Source organism: Pholcus phalangioides, unplaced genomic scaffold (genome assembly GCF_987345545.1).
Source record: "Pholcus phalangioides strain wild (caught in Gottingen) unplaced genomic scaffold, Ppha-v1.0 ptg000011l_1, whole genome shotgun sequence".
In the NCBI taxonomy this organism is placed as follows: domain Eukaryota; kingdom Metazoa; phylum Arthropoda; class Arachnida; order Araneae; family Pholcidae; genus Pholcus; species Pholcus phalangioides.
The window spans coordinates 22,377,098-22,393,644 of record NW_028301604.1 but is presented as its reverse complement, the minus strand read 5'-3'; the positions used below and the strand labels follow the sequence as shown (position 1 = coordinate 22,393,644).

Here is a 16,547-nt window from a genome sequence, read left to right as displayed (position 1 = left end):
TGATTTGTAATGACCTACCTCTTTTTGCACCGAGAGAGGAAAAACATAAATTGCCCAGATATTTTGGGGATAAAAGCATCGATGAATTTTTTAATTAATACAGATTTTACTAAATATACTGACAAAACATTAAGTTGTGAAGGCGCATAAAATAATTAAGTACAATCGTGTGACGACTTCTAATTATGGGAATGTAAAGCGTAAACTTAAAAAGTGAACTTTTTCAAATGTATTGATTTCTTAAAGTTTATGTCTTTTTATTATTATTATTAAAGTTTATGTATGTATTTTTTATTTTTGATCGAAAATTTTATCGTCTCTATACCGCTCTTGTTCTTTATATTCCCTTATTATTTTTTAGGACCTGATTGATACTAATTTGATGCATAAACTTGAACCTAGACATAAAGTGTACCCGGTTGCATATTGGATTTCATCGCTTCAATCAAAGAAAAAGATATAATTTAAAATATTTATTATGAAGAAAAGAGTTCGGGCTTTTTTCGGACCATCGTGGAAAGGGTCGTGCGCAACATTTTAATGAAGTGAAGAGTGATTAGCATTTGAGCACTGATTCCTGAAGATGCTCGTCACTTGTGTAAGTGAAACGTTGAGTTTATTCGATATTATTAGGCTATTTATACCTTTTTATTTATCGTTATCTAAATGTTTCAAAACTTGAAGTTCCACCTTAAATTTTGAGTATTGAATTGTCATAACAAACACATATTATATATTTTTCCGCTTATTTCATGCAAAAAGCTATGTAATTATACAGAAATTGTGTACGAAAAATCACGTGGTTAATACAATACCACACAGTACAATATTCAACAGCCACAACAGGCCAGAGACCCAGCTAGGTGGCTGTGATTTAGGTCCTGTTGGCTCTCCTAAATTTAAGATGAAAAATGTTACGATTAAATCTCATCCTCAATAATGATATTAGTTTGAGTGGAAATCCTTCAATACTGAAATTTGAAAATGAATATGAGGGAGACGTTTCTTATGAAAATAGGAAGAAATAGTCAGATTGAAATAAATCGTAAAAAAAAGGAGCGCGATGAAAAAAATACAACTATTCTGATTGGGAAACAGATTTCATACGATAAAAAGATGCAGCATATGCGATTAGCTTATGTCTAATATTGTATGTATCCCGAAGATACTGTCACACTTTCGATTTCCAAAATTGTTAAAAAAATTTCCTACTCTACTGGGGAATACTGTCCAAATTAAAATGAGTGCAATTTTATTGCATATATAATATTTTATTCTCCTGCACTATTATACTTTTTTAGCAATCAGAAAGCGTTTTCTCCCGTGTTGATATTCTTCTTTCCTTTGAGATTTTCTCATGGGTGCCATTTGAAATCAACAAGGGATGTCATTGGCATACCAATGAGAGAAAGTCGTTCTTCATTTCAACACCTGAACTATCAGATTAAACTGTTTATCCAGACACCACCACCTGCCACTTATCCAAGCACTTTATAAGAGGAGGTTAAAAACCGAAATTTGTGCTAGGGAGAGAAAGAGAAGAGCTATTTCCAGCTAGAGATAATAAGCGAAACGTAATCGTTGGGTGGTCCTGTATGATTGAGGCATGATGAGGTATGATGCCAAGGCACATCTCCACACTCCACACCTGGACTTGTAAACAAGACGTTTGCTGTTGGTGGTACTTTGGAATCGTACATCCGGTTGTTGGTTCAAGTCCGATGCTTCCACTCACTCGTCTTTATACTGAGAACACGCTCTTTATCCGCCACACATTTATTTCCTTCTTCTGTCAACTGTGTGTTGTCACAATCATTTAAATCCTCTCTCTCTCTCTCTCCCTTTTTATTTTCAATGTTACGTACATTTTATGCGGCTTTTCATTGTTAGATAAAAGAAAATCTGGGATATGAGTGCTTGTAATTCTTTCTTCTTCGCTTGAGCTATAATTCTAACATTCGACATTTCGTCATGCCTTTTTATGATGACAGCAAATCATTAAGTGCTTGCTCCTTTCCAAGTGGGAGGAGTTTCACGATAATAAAATTATCATTGTTTCCCTCGTTTCTTAGTACTCTATTTTTGTTCAACATTTTTAATTTTTAATGCATTTTATTTCAAATATTTGTTAACGTCGATAAAAAGAGGAACTTCGTTTATACAACATTAATAATCGTTTCTTTTTTTTCTCTAGTTTAACAAGAGAATCTAAAACGTAGTGTCATTTTTGAATTCTATTATAGTGAGACCTCGATAAAACGATTCTCTACGAACCAAAAAAAAAAAGATCATTGTAGAAAGGTTATCGTTTATCGACAGGTAGCATTAGCATCAGGCGCCACCAGATTTATGTTCAAAAACATAAACAGCAAAATTGCTGTTATGTCTTCGGAATTGGCGTTGTTAGTATCACCATAAAATGTATTTGCGAGCATTTATTCACAGCGGAAAGTTGTAATTGATTAGTTGATTAATATAATTCAGTTGCAAAGTAATTCATAAGTAGATTAACTCACAATACTTTCTGTTATACGTAGAAAGTAACTTTACTGCGATTCTATTAACACTTTTAATACAAATACAAATACAACACCACAACAGGCAAAATGCCCGACGAGGTGGCTGAGAAAAGATGCCCATAAATATGGATGTCATATATTTCCAAAAAATATAGCAACCCAATTAAAAATGCAATTAAAAAAATTATAATCAATATATACACATGATAAAATACTATACAATGCCCATAAAGAATACTTATGGTTGTCTTATACTAAGTATGGGTAGCTTCTCGATTTAACGGATAGATAGTGCAAAATACCGATGCTATCAGACACCCTGGAAAGAACAAAACTGGTGAGGACTTTAAAAATATATTGAAGATGATTTTGAACAAAATACAAGAAATGTCGTTGTATCAGTTTCGAAATTTGAAAAAATATCGATACAGAGGGGCTTATCGTATTAATGAAAATGTCGTTGTATCGAAAAAAGTTTTTTTAATTAGACTATATGCTATTCCAAACAAGATTTCAAAAAATATATACATCGTTGTAAAGGGATTTCTCGATGTCGTTATAGCGAGGTTTCACTATATTTCCGAGTAAGGCTTTTTTTACAGTGTAACCGGTTTTTTTTCTGGATCCAGGAAACAACTCGTATTCAACCAAGTACGCCTATGCCACGCTTACAAACGTAAGTAACAAACATTGAAAAAAAATTCATAAATTCGTTATTGAAGATGATTTTGAGCAAAGTACAAAAAATATCGTCGTAGCAGTTTCGAAATCCCAAAAAATATCGATATAGAGGGGTTTATCGTAGTAATGGATGTGTCGTTGTATAGAGAGGAGTTCAACATTAGACTATATTCAATTCCAAACAAGATTGTTGCGGTGCTCAAAATAAAGAAATATTTGTTGAATTTGATTTATTTTAACTCTTTTTTCCTTCTTATCAACTTACATATGTAGTTTTTAGTTTTATGATTGCTATAATGCCTTCAAATATTTCCCTGGAAATAAATTATCTGAAATTCTTATTGATATAATTTTTTCCAGGTTAATGAGCGAAAATGAAAAATAAACATTAATCAAATTAATCAAATGTGTGTACCAGAACAGAAATCGATAAGACACGTAGGCCTAAAGCCCTAAATCGATAAACTTTAATAATGAAGATAAAATCTTTATTATTAAAAATTATTCTTTTAATATAAAGAAGAATAATTTTAATTTATTAGAAATATATTCTCTAATAAATCAATAATATTGTAAATAAGGTTTGCTTGTTACATTTATCTAATATTTTAATTCAAGAATGTATATAGGCCTAGAGATGCATTATAGATTAAGAGACTACACAAGAGAAATCGAATCAGATGTACAATATACGTAGGCCTACAGTTAATTGTCTTATATCACCTCTCAAAGTTTTTCCCAAGAATTTAGAATCCCTGTAATTAGGCCTACGGGTATTTGTAGACTATAAATAGTATGATTATAATCTATTTATCAGAGACATGAGTAGTAATGTATTCTTCCAAGTCATAAAGGTTTTAATGAAGTTGATAATCGGAAGTGAATGTCTACCTAATCGCTCATTTATTTGTGTAATTTAGGTTTTGTAATTTATGGACACCCATCTCGAGGAAGAGAAGTTTTTCAAAGACTGATCAATACAACAGGCCTATACAGGCCTATATACATTATACGGGGTGTTTCAGAAAGAGTGTCCGAAAGAAATAAAAACAAATTCTACGGTGGCGTAGAATGTTTTTTATTTCTTCCGAATTAGAGTAAATTGTGAAAAATATCAGCTAAAACAGCAAAATTCAATGTAAAGTAATAATTAGAGGAAATATAAAGATTGAAATTTTTTGCGACCCCTCAATAAAAGAAATGCTAAAAAGTAAAAATTTGCGTCTCTTTATCGTTCTGAAAAAAATCATATTGTGACATTTGGACAAAAATTGATCGTGATATAGCTTTGATTGGGAAATTTGTGTGAGCTGTAAATTCTTTTTTGGGAGGGGAGAGGGTTTATCGAGGTGCTTCCGGGGGGGGGGGGGGAATCAAAGTGATAGAACAATAGACTTGACTATATTAATCCTTATGCGTATATTAGTCGTTTTCTCACATTCCAGGGTGGGAGGGGGTTTCCCCATCCTACTATAGCCTTGCACGGGGTAATTTTTTTAAATATAGTAAATGGAGAGGCAAATTTAAGTATTTCGCTTTTGTTCTATTGATGGTCGGATGAAAATTTCAATTTTAATACTTCTTCACCCCCTTGCCACTATAACAAACGAACTTCCACATTTTTACTGATATTTTTTCATCTTTTACTGTTATTTTGAGTCAACCGTAGAATTTTAACACATAACATATATTAAATATTTGTTACATTGGAAAAAGAATAGCGAGTTCCCTCTAACGGGCCTACTCATATATTTTGTATCGTTTCGATTCGTTGTATTAAGAGATACGTAAAAACGGTGTTTTTGAACATTTGAATTTTGAATTAACATTTTCCGGAGGACCCCTCGGTCAAATATTGAGGGAACGAAGGACCACCTGAGCTATGCAATAGCAGAAATTAGAGTGAAAATATAGTGAGCGGCTGTGTTCCGAGAAATATAAATCCGTGGACTTCATAACAACCTCTTGTACACACCTCTGGTGGCACGCGGACCAACTTTTAGAAAACCAATGCGTTAGAAAATGGTACGGTGTTTTCGTCAGGTTTTTTTAATTGAAAGCCGGTATTTGAAAATAACTTGGAGTCAATATCCTCCCTCCTGAGAAAAACTTCCGCGTTTCTAAGTGGAATATTCGCAGGGATATTTTTGAATTCTGAAGGCGGAGAAAAGTTGGGAAAGAACAGCGTAAACTAACGAACAGTGCTTCTTTCCCTGAATTATGCTGTTCCTTCCCAAATTTCCTCCGATTTTTGAATTCAAATATCTCTGCGAATACTGCACTTAGAAATGTGGAAGTTTTTTTGTTGGCCTCAGGAGAGACAGGGCAACAACTTTCTAACTCGGTTTTTGAGAACAGAGTGTCAAATAAAAAGTTATTTGTTTATTTTAATAACTATATAATCCCCTTGCAACATGCATGAGAAGTATGCCTCTAGAATCAACGGTTCGCCACTAAAATGCAGCAAGCGGAATTAAGTAATCACAACGTATAATGCTTAACTTACAGGCCTACTGTACATATGTTACTACCAAAGCCCGAAATTGATCCGCACAATGTCCGAATTCCTGGCTTTAGCCAGCCAGTTCACGAAGTGGCTGGTGATCTTTGGCCAAAGTAAAAAAAAAAACATGATTCAGGGTCATCAAGTTGCCGCATTTTTTCGTGATAATTATGGCAACGTTACCTATGGCAACCCTAACGATCAGAGGAATAGGAATATCGATGTCTCATAATATAATAATATATAATATATAATGTCTCATAATTTATATATAATAAGTAAATAATACTGTACTTATATAAACTCTTTTTTTGTATTTTTTATACCATTTATTATTATGCATCCATCGTATAATATCATATTTTAATATTAATTCTTTTGTGTTGCTTTTAAGAGTTGCACTATCAGGAGTTTGGGGGTTCATCCACTAACCGTGAACGTGGCTAGACGGGCGAAGCCCCCATAGCGCTGCGACCGCACGGAGCAGCCACAGCTCTCACTATAGTAGTTATCTTCATATTGATTTACACAAGATACAAATCATATCTCAGTCACGATGCAGTAATCATTTTTCGTACGAAATTTGTCAGAAAAGCTATATGTCTATATTAATAATATTATTATATAGTCTTGTGTCTCTCGAATTTCGCTTTTTTTTCATTATCACATGGAGCTAATCCAATACAGATACCATACATAGCCATGTACACATCACACGTTGGCGATAAAGGAAATGGATGTGGCACCCACACCGGACCGTCTTACATCAGCACATCAAACATTATCAGTGCTCTCCAGCAACTTTTTAAATTGTCCGGCCAGAGCTCGAATCATTTCTGCAAATCGAACTTCAACCAAACCTCTCGGTCATTTCCCGAATCAGCCGTACTTCGGGCTTTGGTAGTAACAAATACAGTCGAACTTGGTTAATTCGAAGTTTAAAGTCACTGGGTCCAAAGTCAAAGTCACTCACCAAAATTCGAATTATCCAATTAATCTATCCTGAATCCGTAAACTGACTACAAATTGCAACTTAATCATCGACTTTCAACGTGGAAAATAATGATCAATTATTAAAACTTTGCCATCAGTTACGAAACAGTTTTCCAAATTTTAATAATTAATAATTATAATATATATATATAAGCCTATATATAATTAATCTTCACCACCTCCTTCAGAAAATTATCTCTCTCACTTCTCCCAAGTCAAGCGAACCCACAGGATCCTATGTTATACCCGTAGCTTCTATCACTCCCCCCCCCCCCTCCCAGGGGGCAATAATGCATACTTTGGGAAACACTGGGATAAATGGACCATGGAGAAAAGAAAGAGTCAATGCGAAATAGTTTAATTTTTGACCACCAGGTGGAAAAGTTAAACTGATACTACTCTGGCCTATGTAACGCCCGTTCTTAGTAACGTTAGAAGAAACCGTATGCAAATCTGCGTCACAGTCAATAAAAGGCGCGGACACCATCCCTGTGAAGTTAGCCATGCCAGTTTCGCACAGCTGCCGATGCACGCGTGCAAATGTTTTCGGGTTGGGCAACCACCTGTGGGGAAAACGCTCACCGCACATTCGTGCTGCCTCTGTGGTACTTCCGTTTGCAGCTCCGTAAATGAGATGCATGTCCGCTTTTTCAGTATTACTAAAGTGCGCCATTATCCCGTACGTTACAACTGTTAGAACGGTTGCACGCTCAAATAATTCACAGAACTGGCGTCCGGGCCTTTTATTCACTGTGACGCAGATTTGAGTTTTACAGTTTCCTCTTTTTCCCCAGGTTACATTTGCATGCATGGAGTTCTTTTTCTCCCGATAAATTTCAACAGGAATGCCATTTTAACGTTTGCGAAGCGGCCGTCTCGAAACACGCACTACCGTGCTTGCGTTTAGACCATGCATTCTTTGATGACAATTGTTTGTTTTTGGGTGTACTACCACCTCTTAAAGTTTTTTACATTTTTTCTGAATCACCCTGTATACGTTATTTGGACCATGAGAATAAGGTAACTGCGATAAAAACGCGCCACTTATTCACCTGGTGGTAAAAAAGTGAACTATTTTATATTGAATTTTTCTTTTTCCCATGGTTGATATATCCTATATATCAAGTTCAACCAAAACATCTCCATCAGAATAGGCGCTACGTACGACTGAGTAGTGTCAGTTTATTTATAACCACCCTGTATATCAATATACAGTAAAACCTCTCTTTTGCGGTCACCGTCGGGACAAAAGAAAATCATCAGGTAAAAGAGGGGTGTTTGTATTTAAATGAGAGTTCTTATTCTACACTTTGTAATATTCATACACTTATAACTAATCTTTGTGCTGATCATCAACATAATCACAGCACAGTCAGGATGCTGTGGAAATTATAAATCTCTCCCTCGAGTAATCACATATTAAACTCCTTTACATATTTATAGATGTGTTCGACCCCCTCCTTCCCCCCCCCCTCCCCCCGAGGAAGATAGTTTAAACGTTTGTTTGTTCAGTCGATACAAAAAATGCAGCAACAACACGTAAAGGATTGCGATCACGTCTTTCGTGTTGTCGTATCAGATCGTGGATTTACCATCAAACTTTAATTAATAGAGGAGTTAGTTACATCTTAATTTCAGTTACATGCAAATTAATGTGCTTAATTCTACGTAACCAAGGGATCATTTTCTTTTCGTGAGTATAAATTGATATATCAGTATACATTAGCAATGAAACTAGCTATTAGTCACGATGTCTGTAATCATTCGCTTTCTTCGTAATCACTTAAGCGTTTAAAGTTAATACGTATCAAAGAGAACGTCGTATAGTCAAGTCGTCACGCTGTTTATCGAACATCTGGCTCAATATCTCATACGAAAATTTGATATAGTAGGCTATTTTTGAAGCATTTGGGTCTGCATGATAGTCGCGTGTGTGTCGTTACGTGCAACACAACTAACTACTTCGGTTCGAGTCATCGAATATTTATACTTTGGTTCGAACATACTTCGGTGGGGGAATAATTCGGAATGTGCATTGCTACTGTCGTTCCCTCTCTAATTAGGGTGCAACAAATATGTATTAAAAACGAATAAATGCTTGATTATTACACATCAACATATTAGTCGTAACACCAAGTTTTATTTTTTTAAATTTCCTTTCGTCGAAATATAATTTTTTTAATAGAAGTTTGAATTTATTTAATTAAGTTTATTGATTTTGAAAGTGCAATACAAGTCCATTATAACGACAGCTCACAATCACGGGAAAAATTATCGTTATAACGGACTTCTCGTCATAAGCGGATGTTTTTTGTAGCATTGCATTAGCTATTTGAAAATCACCTGCAAATCACTCGTTATATTGAGATTGTCGTTATAAGCCATACTCGTTTTACGGACTTTTACTGCATTTAATGACAACACATAAATTGTTACATTTCAAATATCTCCATTCAGATTTGAACTAAATATGTTTTTTGATTCATTACGCTAATTTAAGAAGAAGCTGCACACACATTTTCACATTGTAATACGAGGTATAAATTCTGTATTATAGAATATCGAAATCGGATTTGATCAAGTACATACGGAAAAAAGTCTGAAACACATGATTATTTAGACGGATGTTTCTTCGTTGTTTTCAGATCACTTTACGAATGTATTGATAAAGTAATTTGTACATTATACATCCTCTCTTATTAAAACAAAAATGTTTTAGATACTAAAAATTTATCGTAGATATATGGTAGGTAGGAATTACTGATAACATTACTTTTATAATGAAGAAATGTATTTTTAACTGCAAATTTTGAATCGTATTTGTTCCCTTTTACTGTATTAATAAGTGGGGGAAGGAAAAAGAATGAGATTTCAATTCTTGTATTTTAGATTGAGTCCTCGCGTGAGCAGTTGTTTGACATAACACATCATTTACATCCTTAAATAGGCCGAATCAAAGCTAGCTCTACCCATGAGTTGTACGGAGATTGTCTTTATTTCAGTGGCTAGCAACCAATCGTCCTCTTTACTATCATTGGAAAACACAGTTGGTAATTTTTCATACACTGAAATAAGGGGTACGCCCAATCTTATTATAGGAACCTCGTGCTCTAGAAGTGCGTAGGATGATCCTCCCCCTTTCTTTTTTCCCATTAGGAGCGCAGAAAATGTAACTAAAAAAATCAAAATAAATGAAAGTCGAGCTACACCTATATTTTATAATAGTAGATATGGAATCTCGTGTAATTAGTTGAGAACTTTGTCAAATATTGACATATTATCTGCAAGCAAGTGGTGTTCTTTGGATTCATATTTCTTAAAAAGAGAATTGAACTGCAGAAGAGTTCAATGCATTAATCTATATTTTTTTATAATATACACAAAATTAAACTAAAGTTTGAGGGATGATAATTTCATAATAAGCCTGATATTTTTGTTTAATCAAGCCGTTCTGAAATCGATAAGTAGCCTACCCATTTTACGTTGAGTTCTGTTTCGTGATATGATACTCGGATCCTAAAAGCTCTAAAAACCAAGCAAAGCTTTGGGACTAATCCATTTTGCATCAAAACGCTAGAACATTGTATATTTCGGAGTTGAATTACATCGTGCCAATTATTTATTACCACGTACACCACTATGTCTTACACTTGCACCAAGTTCCATTTTAGTCTTAGGATAAACTGTGATTCTGCTGCTTCAAAGCTCTGTTCCGCGAAGGTAAAAAGAATTAACGTTCCGTTATTTACAATCAAATGATGCTTGAAATTAAACGAGATCAACATGCGTTAAAGTAATTTTTTTATCGCTGCTTTAATCGAGCCAAAGGTCGAGATTGTAATAAAACCGAGAAATAATATTCGTAATAAAAGAAAGAACAAATTTGTAAGAGCCCGATCCGTAAAGCTCACCACACCCACAAAGAAACATAAAATCGTCATAAGTGATGAGCCCTACCTGCCGCTCTGTGTCCCCACCGATTTGCTAATGATAGGCTCCCACAGATTCGAGCGTCTTTATATTTAAATCTAATTCATAAAGTTAGCATGACCCCTCCAGCTGTGGCGACCAATCGTAGGCGCGTGCGGGAAAAAGCTTAAGAACCAATTAAAAAAGGCCGGCTACTGACAGAGAATTGCAGAGGCCCCAAAATAGGCCGCCTCTAATTGGTCCTCGTTAGAAAGAATTCACGGTTTGCACAGTTGTTTCATTTCACTAATTGGTAAAAGTCACTCCTAAGCTCCGCTAATAAATTTTACTTCTTGGGAGGTCTGAGAGGTGCACATAAACGCGAGCAGCCATCAGCTGCTTTTTACGGGTACGATTACGCAAAAGATGTTCTTTTGCTGATTTGCTTTTTATTCCTTGCTGCAACAAACAAGAACACTAAACTGATCTGCAGCTCTTTGAATTATGATGTATAGACTGGGATTCGTGAGGCTACTTTTTATGTATTCCTTCACTCCGGTACACAAAGATTCTACAGAGAATTATACTTTTCTTTGTTAGTCCTTCTATTCCGATCAAAAATACGACGCTAGCACGAGCGTACATATTCACACATATAGCCTACTCAATAGGATGCGAGTGAGTTGAAAAATTCCATGGGTCTCGTGGATTTTCATCGACACAGACAATCAACGAACTGCGGTTTGGCTGATAGTTTGCTGCACCAAAAAAGCAATAACACTTTTTGTCTACACATCTGAAGCCAATTCAAGAAATTCAATCCGTTACTTGTTTACGAACGATATTGAATGTTTTATATCTTCATAATATTCCTTGGAAATTATTGTCTATCAATGCAACGATTGCCACGAAATGAAAATGTTTAATGCGACGGTAAATTAACGGATGAATACATAATACATTAAAAATAACAATGAAGTCAGTTATTTATGAACTTTTGAGTCGCATTATGAAAAGAATCTACAAAATCGAAACCAAACTGTATGAAATTTCGTCTATAAACACATTATTAAAAAATGCACATTGCAGAAAAAATGAACAATGTCGTTGAAGTCACGAGCAAATCCTAATGACTTATAGCTTCTGCGATGTATGACTTTATCCAACAGATAATTCTATGATTTACCCCAAAAAAGATGCTGACAGCTCGAAACTTTTTGCGAAGTCCTCATGTTTTTTTTACCATGCTTCGATGATATCTTATAGGCTACTTTGCACAAAAGAATTTTGTAATTTTGTGCAATCACTTAATCATCAATTTATGCAACACAGTGTAAGTACGACACTGCGTTACCAAAAGTATTATAAGACACATTGGAAAAATAACATACCTGAGTTATGTTCTCGGCCGTTTCTTCTGAGAAAGACAGATTTTGGTCTTCATCCACGAACTCTGAAAAGTAACTAAACGTTTTGCATAATTGCGGACTTCTTACCATGTAGCAATATGCTACTTTGGAACAGAACCATGTTTTCCAACATTCACCACATGTATGTTCAGACCTGGTCTCTGCATGCAAAATTTGAATTGGCCAGATCAGAGCTGATTTCAAGTCGACTAAACACTTACGTTTGTCCTCGGCTGAGAAAAACTTTCTATAATGGCTCTTAGATCTACAAGAATGGTGATAAATCCCCGAAAATGTGTATCAAAAGCAGTGAAAAAGCTTGTGAAGAAGAGTTCTTCAAAACCTTTTGTAACACGCGCGTACGCCAAGTATGTACGGAAATGATCAAGAATTAGTTTGTTATAGGCCTATTGTGAATGGATTTCTTGACGAAGGTAATCATACTATGAGTAGAATTACTGTGGTGTGTGTGTGTGGGGTGCATTTTCAATCATTTTTGAATAATAATAGTTACCTCAAAATACGCTAGAACACTTTAAATTCATTCCGTAACGCTCTTCAACTTCTTTTGAGCTGTTTGTCACCATTCATGTCCAGTATCACAAGAAGAGAACCCCCGGAGTGTCGATTAAAACCTCGCGATCTCGAAATTTAGCACATCAAGCACAAGGTTAATGTACCTGCTCTGTAAAAAAACATCGCTTAGGACCAATATTACAAGCCAAATGTACAAAGCATACTTCTTCCCCTATATATATTAAAAATTCAAATGAAATTTACGATAATTTTTTGGTCGTGAGCTGTTTTTGTTTGCACCTAATTTAGATTACTTTAATGATTATATTTTAAGCAATCACAATGTTATTTCAACTTGTCTCTTTTATTTCCAGGTTCTATTTTAATTGTTTCATTGTATGAATTATTCTGTATTTTTATCTAGATCTCAACACAAGGTATAAAGGAGGCACAAGACTGTTGAACATGGGAAAATTTGCCAAAAAAGTAACATTTGTTCAAAACTCCATTAAAAATCATATAGACGGCATCTTTTTTTCAAATTTGTGTACATATCTTAAAGAGTTTTTGTGGTTTCTATTCTTTACTGAACTTGCTTCAAATTTTAAAAAAGTATTGAGGTTTTTATGTAATTTGAAATGAAATTGAGAAAAATATTGCCAAAATTTTTGGGAGTATGTGAGGAGTATGTATTTACCCTTTTTCGAGGGTATGTGAGGTATCAACACATATCCTCGCTACGCGCGCGATTTCATCTTCATTTATAAATATTTTTAACAAAAGTTTTTTTTTGTGTTTAGAATCAACCATTTAATAAAAGGAAGCAGCCATTTGAAGATATGTTAATTGAAAGTATTTTTAAAAATTCAAAACTAAAAATTCAATCGTATATATAAATGTGAAAGTATGTATGTATGTATGTATGCTCTTTATACAAATCTACAGTTTTAGACCGATCGTCGCCAGATTTTGCATATATACCAAACAGGTCCGAGATTGAACCGTAGGCTACTTTAAAAGTTCGTCAGAGCTGGGCAAATGCCCGAAATGGGCAAAAAACTGTCGGGCAACAATGGTTTTGGGGCCTCAACAATCACTTTCGGAACGTTTACTTTGGTTACCGTGGTTTCCAACAATGCGTTTCAGACGGGAATATATGCCTTTACAATGGTTTGTCACACCTTTAATTCTGTTATTATAACAGTTTATTCTTTTATAACGGTTTGTCACTTTTCCAATTTAATTGCAGAAAACCCGGGAAGCGCCGGGTATTTCTGTTAGCCTATATACAGGTTGTCCTGTAATCTTGTAAGTGATAATGCGGCCTTTATCTCATCAACCGCCCATCGTATAGGTATAGTTTCAATTTAAAAAATGCGTAAAAGGCTTTTGAATAATATTCGCTGCACAAGCTGGACGTATGACGTCGCTAACAACAGAGAACAACAACTACGCTGACAAAACTGGGAGTAAAAATGTTCAACGGCAACTGATGAACTCAATGCTTCCCTCAAATCATCAACACTCTGGCACGAAGTTAAAAAATTATCATTATCCACCAACATGCGAGTTCAACTGCAAAATGACTCAGCACTGCTATCATTTTCACATCATTTGACCAACCAGTAGACCCAAGCACTGGACCGATTACGTTCCCAAATGGATTTTGCCAGTTGTTAAACTCAGTTCAAGAACTTGCAGACAAAGTCTTCCCAAAAGTTCAACAAAATGACCAAAACCATGAGTGGCTTTCTGAGAGCGATTCTGGCACCGAAAAATGACGGTGTGAACAAGATCAACGAAAAAATCCTAAAAATTATTCCAGGAGACTCCACATCTTACAAATCGGTTGATACTGTCACAGACACAGCGCAGACATTTAGTTCTGCATCCTGCAGAATTTCTGAACTCCTTTGGATATTCCGGGTGTGCCACCACACAATTTGACCCTCAAAGTCGGAGCACCTATAATGCTTTTAAGAAATTTGGACACACCGAGACTCTGCAATGGCACCAGACTCTGCGTGAAGAAATTGCACAATTGCATCATTGAAGCGACGATTCTAACTGGATGTGCCAAAGGAGAGAAGACGTCTTCGTTCCATATATCCCAATTATCACTGAAGAAATGCCATTCACTTTCAAGCGATCACAGTTCCCGATTCATTTAGCTTTTGCCATGACAATCAACAAAGCGCAAGGCCAGTCGTTAGCAGTGGCAGGTATCAACTTACTTGAGCCCTGTTTTTCACACGGACACCTTTTCGTCACCTGTTCACGTGTTGGTAATAGCAAAAATTTGTACATCTACACACCAGATGGACAAACAAAAATATTGTGTATCCACAAGCGATTGCCTGAAGTTTTTAATTAAAATATTTAACAATGAAAGTAATTTTTTCTTACTTAATGCAGAAATATTTTGCTTAAGAAATAATTAATAAGCTATGTATATGTAAATTTTTTACAGGGCGGGCAACGTCGCCGGGTATCAGCTAGTTTTTATATATTTTTAAAAATTTTAAGTTTGAATGCATCAACACCATTGAGGTTCATTCTATGCACTTAGCAAAAAGGCGCACATTCCTACCAAATTTCAGTCTCTTGAAAATTAGCTCGTGAGATATCATGTGTGCAATGGTCAAAAAACACATTTTGAGAAAAACGTGTTTAAAGATTGAGAAATATAAATTCTTATTAAATTGTCTTTTCCCAAACCAGAAACTGCTCATAAAATTAAAAAAATCACTCAAAGTTTAAGAATTTGATCATTTGTTTGGTATCATGTTTTAATTTTTTTTTTGTCATTTCAAGTGTGTCAGAGGTTTGCGACTTCATGTACTGGAAACGAAGCGAGGAGGAAAATGCCACCAGTTGCGATGTTAGTTAGTCAATTATGCACTTGAAGTTGTTTTTATGTTTTGATTTATATATTCAATTTGTTGTCTAAGTAGCGTACAAACTGATACTGCATGTGAGCGGGAAAATAGTTACAAATTTGGTAAACATTATATATGATGAGACCCTGAAACTCGTTCATTTGCTCATTTTGATACTCAGAAACACTTAAAGGTATTTCAAGTAGATTTTTTGAAAAATGTTAATGATTTAAATCATTTTGTTGATTGTGGTTCAAAAACATTATTTTTCTCAGAATTACTATCATTAAAAGGTGTTCGAAGTTTCATGATTGGTTTGTTGGGAGACAAGGAAGTCATCGACAAAAAAACACTTCGCTGTATGGACACATTACTTGGCACAAGAAAATGATGCATAATAAATTGAAATACTGTTGTCATTTGCGACCTTTATATTCTTGATTAATAGCCTCCACTCCCTTCCCCCTTGAATTCTTGTTGAAATATCACAGCTTATATAAAATAATCACATATATGCATACTGAGTTACAAAAAATAACCCATGACGACAAAACATACACCAACGACTTGTTAAATTTCTTTGCTTTCACAATGTTCAAATTCATATTTCTCTGCCATGAAAACAGGGGCGTAATATCTGCTACTGCAATAATTGTGGCACTGTAATTTACCAGGTGTTCTGGAAGAGTTTTTCTTAAAGGTGGGTGAAATTAAAAACTTTCAATGTTGGTTCAACAGCTCTCTGAAATGCAGAGAATGGGAGAGGAAATTATAGTCATCTATATAGTACGATAATACATGTAGGCTACTGTACTCTATATTTTACGTTGATAATTCATAATTTTGTCTTGAAAATATGACTTTCTTAGAATCATTCTTTTTCATGGTGTAGTTTTCGTTGAATCATTGTCTCATCATTATTCATATACAGTAGTGTACTGAATGGGAGAAATCATTCCTTGGAAAAATTCATGACCGGTGTATTTGTTAACTCATAACACGTACTGTATATCTCCCTTCAAATTAATCCAGTGTTTTTTAAACTGTTGGCATCCGTAGCCCCCTTGACTTCGTCATCGTTTATCCGCGGCTCTCCAGAAAGCGTAATCTAAAAAAGAACTACATCAAAGAATTGAAT

At 34.9% G+C, this 16,547-nt stretch overlaps 1 long non-coding RNA gene across 1 annotated transcript; it reads left to right on the top strand.

Annotated features, from left to right (window-relative positions):
- Positions 1 to 205: 205 nt before the first annotated feature.
- On the top strand, positions 206 to 15,796 carry LOC149080226 (uncharacterized). Its single transcript, XR_016193496.1, has 3 exons — positions 206 to 598; positions 12,955 to 13,016; positions 15,345 to 15,796. It is a non-coding gene; the product is annotated as an uncharacterized LOC149080226 (long non-coding RNA).
- The last annotated feature ends 751 nt before the right edge of the window (positions 15,797 to 16,547 follow it).